This window comes from Kogia breviceps, chromosome 4 (assembly GCF_026419965.1).
Source record: "Kogia breviceps isolate mKogBre1 chromosome 4, mKogBre1 haplotype 1, whole genome shotgun sequence".
NCBI classification, from domain to species: domain Eukaryota; kingdom Metazoa; phylum Chordata; class Mammalia; order Artiodactyla; family Physeteridae; genus Kogia; species Kogia breviceps.
In genome coordinates this window covers 39,583,686-39,597,767 of record NC_081313.1, presented here as the reverse complement: position 1 = coordinate 39,597,767, position 14,082 = coordinate 39,583,686, and the positions used below count along the sequence as shown (strand labels likewise).

The 14,082-nt window shown below is 35.9% G+C and overlaps 1 long non-coding RNA gene across 5 annotated transcripts in view; it reads left to right on the top strand.

Annotated features, from left to right (window-relative positions):
- The window catches only part of LOC131756154 (uncharacterized), a 1,089,329-nt gene that overhangs the window by 216,335 nt on the left and 858,912 nt on the right, over window positions 1-14,082 (top strand). For 2 of the 5 annotated variants that reach the window (XR_010840130.1, XR_010840127.1), the window contains exons 5-6: window positions 6,049-6,126; window positions 7,399-8,216. The exons of 1 other annotated variant lie outside the window; for it this stretch is intronic. This is a non-coding gene — a long non-coding RNA (uncharacterized lncRNA). Of the gene's footprint in view, window positions 1-6,048; window positions 6,127-7,398; window positions 8,345-14,082 lie in introns of those variants that run through there. 2 more of the 5 variants (XR_010840131.1, XR_010840128.1) reach the window with 2 other exon arrangements.

Sequence of the window (14,082 nt, the reverse complement as noted above, 5' to 3'; positions counted from 1 at the left end):
TACCACTAAATTTAAGAGCATTCTTGGAATGAGTATGGCATATTTTTTAATATAAAGAGAAAGAATACTCACTTTAGTATTTCAAAGCTGCATTTATAAATACATTATTCACATACTGCTAGCAATGGTAACAGGAATGTATTTCTATTGTTAATGATGTGTTCAGTGCTCCATCAGTACAATTTTTCCATTGGTTTTGTGGTGTAGGTCTTTTGTGAACTGCAATCATTGGAAGTATCACTGGAGTGTGAAAACAGGCCTTCCTAAGTCAGAAATGCATAGGACAAGGTACACATTGTGTGTGTTGTTGAGATTATAGTTACACATTCATGAATGGAGAAAAGAATAGAATGATGAAATAAAGTTAAAATTAGAGGGGCAGAACTTTGTCAGAACTTGTCTTCCCAGTCAACCTCTGTCACCACAGAAATTTTCTCATATTTCTGTAAATTTCTCACCTCACTTTGTTATATATTCCAAAATTCCAACTATGATTGCTGCTCATTCCAACTGTATTTATTGAGTGTCTAATATGTGTAAGGCACCCTACTAAGTGCTGCAAATGATAATAAGATGACTCTGACATGTGCCTCTGACACCAGAAATTTAATTTTCAGTGGGAAGGAAGGTCATGTTCTTCTTGGAGATGTATTAGAGACAGTCAGTCATTTATATATTAGTATAGATTAATTTCATACTTGCTTTCCTTAAAATAGCTCTAAATGCTGCTGTTTATGGTTATTAATATGGTCTATCTTTCCATTAAATTACAAATTCTTCCAGTTAAGGGAGTAAACCAGAGATGTCAATCTGTGCTGCCACTTCACACCTGTCTAAACAAGCCTGTTTTACCCAGAGTCTCACTCTCTAAGGTCAAACCGTTTATACACCTCTACGTACAAATGTGCACATTGCCTCCTGACAAAATATTTTCTTCATCACCAATGGAAAAAGGAAACACACTCAGCTTTGTTATTACTATCAAGTGCAAGAATTCTTCCTTGTTATTTGTACCATTTGGTGAATTACTATTCTTGTTTCATTAATGCAGTCCAGAATACTTCACTTGTTCTTAGGATACTAATTCTGGAGTCTGTGAAGGTTGTAATTAGGTTTATGAGAGAACTCATGGCAAATCACAGAGTAATCTGTGATAAACTAACTGATCAAAGTACAAAGTTTCTTTTCCTTTTTCCCTAGTTTGATATTATGTCAACACCTTGAGGAAAGACTTATTTGAAACACTGAATATCTGCAGTTTATTTTTTGAGAATAGAAAACTCTAGTACTTCACTGGGAAACCCAGATACTGACTGGAGCCCCGTGTTAAGGAGTTACAGAGCTTGATATGCCTAGTATACTATCTTTTATGACATTGTCATTTTGGAGAACACAGGATAGTAGTTTGCACAATGCTAACAACTGTATCCTTCTCAGTGAATCACATCAGGAGGCACCTGGACTTAGTTTGTCTTATTACTGCTGATGTCAACATTGATCATTTGGTTGAGGTATCTGCCAGGTTTCTCCACTGTGGAGTTATGATTTTTTCCCTTTGGAACTAATAAGTAATATGCAGGATATACAATGATGCCATATAGATATATTGTTCACATCAAACTTTAATCCAGTGAGTCCATTGATAATTCTTGCCTGAATTAATTATTATTGGATAATGGTAATTTAAAAAATTTATAGTATTCGTTTCCTAGGACTGCCATAACAAAATTCCACAGGGTTGGTGACTTAAACAACAGAAATCGATTTTCTCACAGTTCCAGAGGCAGGTTTGTTTTTTCCTGAGGTCTCAATCCTTCGCTTGCAGATGGCCACCATATCCTCACATGGTTGTCCTTCTGTCTATGTTGTCTATGTCCTAATCTCCTCTTCTTATAAGGACACCAGTCATATTGGATTAAGGCCCACCCTAAAGACCCCAGTGAAACTTAATTACCATTTTTTTTCTTGGGTTAGTCTTGTTAGGTTGCATGTTTTAAGAATTTGTAATTTTGGATGAATTTTCAAATTCATAAATATAAAATTATCATAATTTTAACAGCTTTATTAGGATGTAATTTACATACCATAATTTAACCCTTTAATGTATATAATTCAGTGGTTCTTAGTGTAACCACTAAAAGACTTGTGTCAGCATCACAACAATCCAATTTTAGATTTTTATCCCCCCACAAAAAAACGCATTACACATTAACAATATTTTTTCATTCTCCTCAGCCCTCTCAGCTCTAGGCAACCACTAATCTCCTTTCTGTCTCTACAGATTTGCTATTCTGGGCATTTCATATAAATGGGACCATATAATATGTGATACTTTGTGAGTGGCTGCTTTTCTTTACATAATGCTTTCATGGTTCATCCATGTTGTAACATGGATCAATATTTCATTTCTTTTTATAGATGAACACTATTCTATTGTACGGATATTCCACATTTTGTTTATTCATTTGTCAGATTGACATTTGAATTATTTCCACCTTTTGTTTTTATAAATATGCTTCTATGAACATTCACGTACAAGTTTTGTGCAGACATAAGTTTTTATTTCTCTTAGGTATATATTTAGTAGTGGAACTGCTGGGTCACAGGGTAACTCTCTGATTAACACTTGGAGGAACTGTCAAGCTCTTTTGTAAACGGGCTGCACCATTTTACATTCCCACCATCAATGTATGTGGATTTCAATCTCTTGTCTTATAGCCTATCATATCATCTATGCTGGAAAACGTTTCACATGTAGTTGACAAGGATGTGTATTTTACTGTTCAGTTGAGTGTTCTATAGACATTTATTAGGTCTTGTTAATTCATAGGGTTGTCCAAGTGTTCAGTAAACTTGTTGATCTTCTGCCTAATTGTTCTATCCATTACTGACCATGGAGTACTGACGCCTCCACCTAATATTGTGGAATTATCTATTTCTTCCTTCAATTCTTCATGTATTTTGGTATTTTCTTCTTCATGTATTCTGGTTTTATCTTATTCAGGGCACATATGTTAATAATTTTTGTATCTTCCCTTTTTTTTAACCATAAAAAGTCCCTTTTTATATCTAGTATCTTTTTTGTTTGTTTTGAAGTCTATTTTTTCTGGTATTAATATAGCCACTTCAGCATACTTATGGTTGCTATTTGCATGATGTATATTTTTTCATCCTTTTACTTTGTACACATTAGACCTTTGAATCAAAGGAAGGTATTGCCTATAGAAAACATTTTTTTAAACCCAGTTTGACAATATCTGCCTTTTGATTGTATTGTTTAATTCATTTACATTTAGTTTTTATTATTGATATGGTAGGATTTATTTATTCCTATCATTTTACCTTTGGGTTTCCACATTGTCTCATGTTTTTGGTTTTTTGTTATTGTTGTTCCTCCATTTTCCTTTTATATTAAGTGGATATTTTCTACTGTAACATTTAATTCCTTTAATGATTTTTAACCACATTTTTTTAGTAACGGCTGCACTAGGGCTTATGTAATACATCTTCTCAGAATCTCTTCAGATTTGTACTAGCTTCATTCCAGTGAGAAACAGAAACTGAACTTTTATAGAGCTGTATTTCTTCCCCTCTTTTTTGTTTTTAATTACAGTTATATATGTTATGTACTTAACAGCATATTATTATAATTATTACTTCACACAACCTTATCTTTTAAAGGAGCTTAGAGAAGAAAGTAGAGCAAATAAATATTTATAGAGTTTGTTGGGTTAATCTATTTATTTACCATTTCTGGTTCTCTTCCTTTCTTCCTGCGGATTCAGGTTATTATCTAATGTCATTTTTATTCTAATACAGCTTTGTTTTCACTGCCTTCTTTGTGCCATATCATCAAATATATGATATTTCTTTATGTTATATACAGAACAATCCAAATATAGTCATATTGTTTATGCAATTACTTTTTAAATTAGTTAAGAGATGAAAGGAGAAGAAATTTGAAATTACATTATCTTTTATAATTCCCTACACAACTGCTCTAGTCAGCATTCTTTGTTTTATTTTCATGGCTTAAGTTACTCCTGCTATCATTTGAAGAACTTCCACTAGTATTTCTTGTGAAGCCAGTCTGCTAACAATGAATTCACTGTTTCCCTTTCTGTTTCTGTGTTATGGTACAGTATTGATGATAAGTGGTGGAGGCGTAGGAAAAAGTAAAATGCGATCTACTGTATGATGTATGTTTTACTGAAGTGGCTTTGTCAAATTCTAATGCTTTATGTTAGAAATCACCTAAAGCTAGCATCACAATCCTCCAGGAGTATTCTGTAGAATGCTGATGTTAATGATGAATATGTGAAGTCCAAACCTTTCATTTGTGTTGACCTTATCATCATTAACTCTTCTCCCAATAATGCCATAACGAGAGTTGAGGTCTAAAGTGTACCTTCTGGGCTTCCCTGGTGGCGCAGTGGTTGAGAGTCCGCCTGCCGATGCAGGGGACATGGGTTCGTGCCCCGGTCCGGGAAGATCCCACATGCCGCGGAGCGGCTGGGCCCGTGAGCCATGGCCGCTGAGCCTGCGCGTCCGGAGCCTGTGCTCCGCAACGGGAGAGGCTACAGCGGTGAGAGGCCCACGTACCGCAAAAAAAATAAATAAATAAAAATAAAAAAATAAAGTGTACCTTCCTCTTTTCCCATAGAAATTGTCCCACAATTTCAAAAAGTTCTCAAAGGTGAAAATGTTCACACAAGGCTTATCACATTTGCAAATACCAATGAAAATGCTAAGGTAACACTGTCCAAAATGCAATATTCTTCTGTGAAAGCACCCAACTTTAAACAAATACTCACATTTTAAATACACCTTAGATTTGTGACATATTTTGGCCAATGAAGTGTGAGCAGACATGATGGCCTTAAATGAGCAGCAGAGGCCTTAAATGGGCTTGTGTGGTTGGGCTCACCTCTTATATTTCAGTGAAATTTGTGAGAAGACAGGGCTTGGGAGCTGCAGCCTCACAGTTGGGCTCCAGAGTAAGATGTGTGGGAAAGACCTCAAACTGACCCAAAACATGGAGCAAAACCAGCCATCTAGAGGTCTAAAAGAGAGCCACTGCAGCTAGCCCATAGGTCCAAGAAAAATAAATTCTTGTTTATGTAACTGAGTTTTGGGGCAATTTGTTCCAAAGCATTATCACAGCAAGAGCTGACTAATACAACATCCTCCAAATCATTGTTGTGTACATGGCTGCCAACATGCCTACATGTAAAGCAGTTGTGTACTCAAATTGTGAGAATTCTTGAACTCTTGGTGCCTCTCCAACACAATGTACATGGCTAAAGTTTCCCCAAATATGATAACGAATGTATCACAAAGATCTCCCTAAACTTTTATTAAATATAATGCAAGGTTAAAAAAAAGAAGACCCCATTGAAACTTAATTACCTCTTTAAAGGTCCTATCTCAAAATACAGTGACATTTTGGGGTACTGGGGTACCCAAATGGTCCCCCACTTATGTATATATATATATATATATATATATATATATATATATATATATATATACATATTACACATGTATATATACATGTATATACTCTCAGTGTAGACTCATGGATTCTTTTTTGTTTGTTTGTTTTGGGGGGGAGATCAGAAGGGCACAAGCAACTGATGGTTGCAAGGCAAGTTTAATAACAAAGCATAGCCATATATATACCCCTAAAGCAGGGAATTTGCTTAGTCATGCCTTATTGGCATCAGCTGGTTAATTGGCTTCTCGGCTTAGTCACGCCTTATCGGCATCAGCTGGTTGATTGGCTTCTCGGCTTCTCCCTCAAAGGCACCAATTTCCCCTCCAGGGTTGCTTTTCCTAGCTTTAGGGAACAACCAGGGACTCCCAGTAACTGAGCAGGTCCCTGGAGCGATTTGGCCAAAGGCCATCTCCTTTTTTACGTTCATACCATAAAGTCCAGGATGCATACCAAGGAGAGTACAATCGGGCCCTGAGGCTTATGAGGGTCTGAATGGCGCCTTCCTCAGAGGGCAATGCTCGCCACATTTCCCCCTCTTTTATTTTTTAAAGCTTGATAATGGAATTTCAACCCATACACCTCCTGACGAAGAGCAGCGAGACGGCCAACAATAAAGCGTAATAAACAAGGTAAGGCAATTAACATCAACAATACACATGACCCCACGGTAATCAATCCTGTGAGTCCATTTTGAAACCAAATGCATTGGGTTTAACCACTGAAGCTGATCCAAGAGTCCTTGAATTAATTGTTGGGGCCCGTGTTCTTGTAGATGAGCTTCTTGAATTGCTTGTATTTCCGCAGTAAGTTTTTGTATGTTCAAACTAATGTGTCCATCAGTCCATACACTTATTCCAATGAATCGTTTAGGTCTTTTTTTAAAGCTTCAGATAATTCTAGCCAAGCTTGTATGCTAGTACTATGATACCATGGTTCAGAAATATTTACAGGCAGCATTACATAGGAAGGTTGTTTTAACATCATAACAGAAAAAGTTCCTTTCATAGGCAGAAGGCAAGTACTAAAAATACAATTCTGACAAATTATATTATATCCTAAGGAACCAGAAGTAAACTCAATCTGTAAATCTCCTATTAGCAAGGCATATGAGGGTGTAACACAAGTAATAACTGGTTGATAAGAATAAGACAATGCAAACTTCCCAAAATCCCAATGCTTATAAAAAACCAAACTATTATCAGTAACAGAAACTGAAGAAATTAGAATGGTACCATTATTATAATTTAAGGTGCACCAGATTTGAGAATTCAAAATCAGATTGGGGAAAAACAGAAGGAAAAAAGGAGGGAAACTTCAAGCTTGTAACAGCTTTAACTACCTTTAAACTATGGCTGGCCAGTAAAGTTCCTTGTCCTCCTACATATACTTCAACACAAAAATAGTATCTTTGACTTTGCAGCTTCTATTAGAGCTCCACTTTCAGCTTTATGATTAGACCCGTCTTTGTTGCTGTAATTACCAGTCTCATTCTTTCCATTTTTGTTGTTGTTGCCCTGTGAAATCATTTTTTCTAGAACAGCAAGAAGATGTAAAGCTTTCTCAGCTTGGTAGGTTAATATATACAGGTCTACGAGCGAAAAACACACTGCTTGGGCAAATTTTTCTTCAAAAGGTTCTATGAACTGATAAAGTTTTTCACCAATGGATATGGCTTCTGTATACTGTCGGACATGATACAGGATGACTGCTTGATTGTAATACAACATACTGCTTTCAAGATCATCTAGTCCATCCATTTCTTCAACAGCCGAGTGCACCTGATTCTTCAGTTGGTTAAGTGTCTGTCTTAAACTATCTGTTGTTGTCTGGTTACTTTTGAAAAACTCAGCTACTGCCGTATTCAAAATTATTTTATAATCGTCTTTGTTTATATCTTGTAGGCAGGCAAGATGTTGCAGACAGACATCATAATTTCCAGCTGTAAAAGCCTGGAAAGCACTGGTGGACAACTCCTTCTCTTGATCAGTGATCTCAGGTTGCTTCTTGGATACTTTTTGTCCCATATTTTTTTACTTCTGACTATTGCCCCGAGTTACTATCAACTTTACTATGTGGCCACACTTTCACTCTTCACTCCGGGGATTCACCTACCGAGATTCAGATGTCCCTCTTGTCAAGTCCCTGTTTGGGCGCCACTTGCCGCCAGCTGCGGCGGGTCCTCAAAGTGTAGCAACAATCGACGAGAGGGGGTAGGGAACTGAATGCACCAAGGTATGGGATCAGAAGGGCACAAGCAACTGATGGTTGCAAGGCCATGGATTCTTTTTAAACTGGTAGATTGTAATTCTTTATTGTCATTATTCATTGTCATGCTTTAATTGTTCCAGATTTGGCCTGTAGGAGACCTTTCAAGTGGACTCTAGTGTCATTTTTACATAACCCTCTAATTTGTTGAGCTCTTCCATATCTTCTGGAACAAAAATATATTCTAGACACATCTCAAGTTTCCTACCCTAGCCATAGAATCAGCTACTTCTTCAAGGAATCCTGATTCCTTTTAGTGGATAATGGCATTTAGAAACCCAGATCTGGGCTAGAACATACATTCTTAAGCATTACATAAAAATAATGTCAAAACATAAGATTAGTGCAAATATAATTACTGTTTAAATAAATAAACCAAACATGGGATCCAAGTGGGCAAATGATAACAGAAGTCCACTGTGATGAAAAAAGACTAAAAAATAAATGTGGATAGAATAACTTGGGGATTTTGCGGGATATAGTTCTTTAAATGCAAACCTCAAGAAGTACAAACTAACTTAAAATATTCATCCTATGTATTTGGAAAGTAGAGCTGAAAAGTACACTTTTCCTAATTGCTCCACTTTGCAGGCCTCTGAGTTTTCATATAGATTTCTACTCTGCTTTCTTGGTAAATCAAGTTATAAAAGACCTTTAGAGTAATGCTCAACAATCAGGACTAAAATGAGAGAATAAATTCAAATACCATTAGACGAATAGGGAATATTGCTGACATAAGTTGTTAATAATGAAAATACTGACCAGCAAAGAAACTCACTGATGTAGGATCTGTCTGAAAGCATATTGATTCTTGAGTACATTAATCCCTTATAGAGAGGAATTAATGTCAAGGAGTGAGTCATGGACCAAAATATAAGATACTTTCAAATGTGTTTTCAGAGCTTATAGTGTGCTCATCGGTGGCAAACCCTGGTTGTTAAACAATTCAGATGCTTTCTGTAACCTGATCCTATGATGCATCAGAGAAAAGAAAATATTTTTCAAAGAAACTTTATTCCTCTTCACCATTTCAAGGCAGCAAAGTACCAGTTAGTACTCTGGGAAGGACTAATTTATCATTTTCTATAAGGATGCCTTAAAAAAGAAACACATATGCCAGATTATAATAGCACTCATTTACTGTACCAGGCACTGTCCATTTGTATTGTTATATTGAATATGTTGTTGCATTGAACAACCACCAAATTAGGCAGCTATTATTATTTCTATTTTGTAGGTGTGAAAAATTAGTTCTAGAAGTGTTAAGTAATTTTATGGATGCCATACATCTTTTAAGATACAGATCAAGGATTCAAACTCAGAGAGCCTTGTCTCAGAAGTCTGCACTTCACTATTCTGACTTACAATCCTTCATAGCATCTGGTTATTTATCAGTCAAGAACTAATCAAAACAAACACTATTCTAGGAAGTTCAGTTTTGTTGGTCACCACCTTAATATGGTATTAAAGTACTATAACAGAATTTGGAAGACTCTGAAAGATGGAAAGAGGTAAGACTGACTAAGGAAGTTGAATTGTGAACAATGGAATGACAGTGAGTTTGGTGGGTTTGCTTTTGCCCTTATTCTGCAAAATGTCAAGGTTTTAGGTTGGGTGCTAGAGAAGCTGACAACCCAGAAATGCCAACAAGAGTAGGGAAAAAAATTCAAGAAAAGTTCAGCTCTCCCTAGTAAAAGGGCCAGGAAAGGGGCAACCTGGCAAAACAGAAAACTTGTAGATAATAACTACTCTACAGTAAAACGCCACAGTGCTATTCCCATCCCCAGCAACAAAGGCCACAGGGGAACCTACACTTCCACTTTTGCCAGTCTGTAATGAAATACCCCAAACCCTTAGAGAAGTCCAAGTGGGGAGCTGGACTTTCACCTTAGCCAGGTGGTAAGGAGGCCCTGTACCCCATGGTGTCAATGAAGATCAGGTGAGGAGCTTGAACTTTTACCTCAACCAGTAGTAATGAAGCATTATTTACACTTCCTGATAGGATGATGTCAGAGGAGACCCAGTGGAGAGTCAGGACTTTCACCACAATCCAGCAGTAAGGAGACCACCCTCCATTGGGTCACTGGAGGCCATTCAGAGAGCAGTAATGAGACACTGATGCCCCTCTCAGACAAGGTAGTGTTAATGGAGTACTAGTGGGAAAACTGGCCTTCCATCTCAGCAGATAGTAACAAGGCAGTATACCACTCCCCCAATAGGAACATTGTCAGGGAAGTTCTGCTCTAACAGAGTACTGAAAGGAGATTCTGTTTCATTTGTCAAAACGTTCATTTATCAAAAGATTTCAATGGAAAATTACTTGTCATATCAACAACCAGGAAAATCTCAATTTGAATGTAACAATACAAACAACAGGTGCCAAAATTGAAATGACACAGATATTATAATTATCTGACAAGGATGTTAAAGGGTCAGTCATAAGAATGTCTCAGTGAGCAGTTATAAACAAGTTTGAAACAAATGAAAAATTAAATCTCAGCAAGTAATTAGATTCAAAGAAGAAACAAAGGAAACTTTTAGAGTTGAAAAATGCAATAACCAAAAAAAAAAAAAGGATGTGCTCAACAGCAGAGTGGAGAGGACAGAGAAAAGAATCAATGAACTTCAAGATAGAACAATAGAACTTAGTATGACCAACAGAGGGAAAATAGACTGAAAAGAAATTAAATGGAGCCCCAGGGACCTGTGGGCCTCTAATAGAGCAAAGATCACATTCATGTCTTAGAGTCCTGGAAGGAGAAGAGGAAGAGAGAGAGAGAGGGAATGAAAAAGTACTCAAAAAAAAAAAAAAGGCTGAAAACTTCCCCAAATTGCAAGTAATAGAAATCTAAAGATTCAAGAAGTGGTTGAACCCTGAACAAAATAAACCCAAATAAATCTATGCCAAGACACAGCATAGTCAAACTTCCAAAAACTAAAAACAAGGAAAAAACTTTGAAAGCAACGAGAGAAAGGACACTTTACCTATAGGGAAAAAACAGTTTAAATGACTGGATTTCTCATCAGAAAAGAGGCTCAGAAGGCAGCGGTACAACCTTTTTCAAGTACTGATATAAAAGAATTGTCAAGCTGGAAATCTGTATCTAAAGAAAATATCCTTAAATGAAGGGGAAATCAAGACATTTTTAGATGAAGGAAAACTAAGAGAATTTATTGCCACCCTAAAATAATGACTAAAGGAAGGAATCTTGAAAAATTATAAAGGAAGAAAGAACAATGGTAAGAACAAAAACATGAGTTAATACAATAGACTTTCCTTCATCTCTTTAGCTTTATAGATTATGTTTGATGGTTGAAGGAAAAATTATAACACTGTCTGATGTGGTTCTCTATGAGGAGGAATATTCAAGACAATTACATTATAAATAAGAGAGGGCAAAGGAAATTAAAGGGAGTTAAAGATTCTGCACTTCATTTGAAACCATAAAATGTTGATACCAGTGGACTGTGTTATCTATATATAATATAATACGTAGTACAATCTCTGAAAAAAAATCTGAAGAAATACACTCAAAAACACTATAGATAAATCAAAATGAAATGCAAAGAAATGTTCCAGTAGTCCACAGAAAGGCAGTAAAAACAAAACAGAGGAAAAAAAGAGAAAAAAACAAAATGTCACACTTAAGTCTTAACAAATAATAATTACATTGTACATTTTCTAAATATACCAATTAAAAGCTGGACATTGGCAAAGTGGATTAAAAACAAACCAAAACAAAAAATGACTCAACTACATGCTCTCTACAAGAAATCTCAAATATAGCTTGAAAATTCCTATGGATTTCTCTTTCTAGAAATATGTAATTACTGCTTTATTATCTTTTAGTAAGAAAAGAAAGTCAGAGAAATATAGTAAAAATCTGCCCATCTCAAAATATAATTAGGTAGTATGCATGAATAAAGGAGAATACAAATCAAAATATTAAATATTGTATACTGACTGAAAAACATTTGAACAGGGACATGAAGCTTTACTTAATGTGAAGAAAATTAAGGGATGCACTGGTGATGGTAGGGTTCCTTTTTGTAAAATATCTACATCTAGCATACAGAAGAAATCCAGCAGAAAGAACAGACTTAAAATTGTGCTAATCTATGAACAAATGGAGAATGAGGATTTTTTTTTTTTTTTTTTTTTTTTTTTTTTCTTTTAGTGGTACGCGGGCCTCTCACTGTTGTGGCCTCTCGCGTTGCGGAGCACAGGCTCCGGACGCGCAGGCTCAGCGGCCATGGCTCATGGGCCCAGCCACTCCGCGGCATGTGGGATTTTCCCGGACCAGGGCACGAATCTGTGTCGCCTGCATTGGCAGGCGGACTCTCAACCACTGCGCCACCAGGGAAGCCCGAGAATGAGGATTTTTGGAAAGGAATAGTTATCACTTAAAACAATCCTCCATCTCATACTGAAAGAAATGTTCAACTTTGTTGGTCTAATTTAGTTTCTAGAAATAAGAAGTTCAAGCTGAGAAAATATTGCTAGCATTTAGAGCCCACAATATTAGGCAATACATATATATATCAATAAATAGTGATTTTTACAGTATGAAAATGATTTTTTAAAATGTTTGGGGTTACCAAGCACACATTGTTGCTACTCTTTTCCAATTCAGTACATTTGAAGTTGCTCTTCAGGGTGACTTTACCGTCCTAACTTGCTGATCGGTAGGTATAATCTCAGGCTAACAAAGCCCCAGCCTTTAGATACATTCTAATACTGATGAAGAGGAAAATTTTATATATCAGTTATATAACAATATGTTCTATCCCTAGGGTGTTTAAGAGATTTACAACATCAGCCTATTTCACTGTGGTCAAATGGAGAAAGCAGTCTAAGTCCCTATGACAAAGAACTAATTAGCTACTCAGAGACCTTCTTGGAAGCAGGGGTTTAAGGATTTGATTTTTTTTTTTAAAGCCTTAGATCTCAACATTTTAGAAATTAAAAAAAATACACAAAATAATTACAGTTCCTTTTACCTAAGTTTCTTTTAAGTGTATATCACTGAGCTAAAAAAAAAAAAAGTACAATTTAATAATATAGATTCACATTCATTCTATATGTAACAGTATGGCTATTACTTCTTTAAATAGAAATAACAAATAAATAAGTACCTGGTAACATAATGTGTTGCTTGCTGGTCTTTTTCCACATTAAAAGGTATAAATACCAGTCGCAAATGAAATAAGTACCTTTTAGAATAATGTGTTGTGGGAGTATTTCATTTCCCATTGCTCTGGGATTTCTCTTCCTTGTTTTGTTGTAAGATTTCTTTTCCACCTTGTACAAATTGTATCTTTTTAATACTTTATTTTCCTTTTACAATATATTTCTTTATTAAAGCTTTCATATATCCTTTGTTTAGATTTATATTTTAGTGCTTTCATTTTCTTTCTTAATTCTTACTGTTTTTTCTTTTCAAGAGTTAAAACTTGGCTATAGTTTTAAATATTGTCTTCATTCTTCTATAAATATAAAATAATGAAGTTTACTATATGGAAGGCTAATTGGCTATCTCAGGGAAAAAACCCTATTTCTGGCCACACTTAGCTACTAGATGAAACATTACTAATATCTAGCGTAATGTTTTTTGTTGGCCCAAGCTTACTAACTTGTCAGGGTTTGGTTTGTGACAGTGGCAGTCACATACTGATTTACTTGTAAGATCTACTGAAACCTGGCTGAATTTAAGGCCTCACTAAACGCATCACCATTTTTGTTTCTCTAGAGGCAAAAGGACTTCTGAAAACTTACTTGCAGCTTTGTGAAATTGTCTTGTGAGAATAAATACTTCTCCGAATAGAACAATTATTGCAACTTTCAAAAATTTGACAACTGTCACATCTAGTTGAGAATTTGACAGGGTATTTGTTGGAGATGAGGTCCATATTTTGCAATTGGTTGATATAGCTTTTAAGTTTCTTCTAATCTATGTGTTCCCTTTCTCTCTCCCTCTTTCCCTCTTTCTTTCTGTCCTGCCCTCATTCTCCTTTTCCCTTCCCCCCACCCCCTCTCCCTTTCGTCTGTGCAATTTATTTGTTGAAGAAACTGGCTTGTTTGTCATGTGGAGTTTCCTAGAGTCAGAATTTTGCTGACTCTATTCAATTATATTGTTTAACATGTTCTGTTCAACATGCTCCATACCTTTTCTGCAAAGTGGTAAGTAGTGCTTGATCAGATTCAGATTTGAGTTTTTAAAAGACGAAAAACTTCATTTGTGGTGGTGTGGATTTTATCAGGAGAAACACAGTAACTAGATATTTCTCATTGTGTGTTGCTAGCAGCCATTGGGGATCAT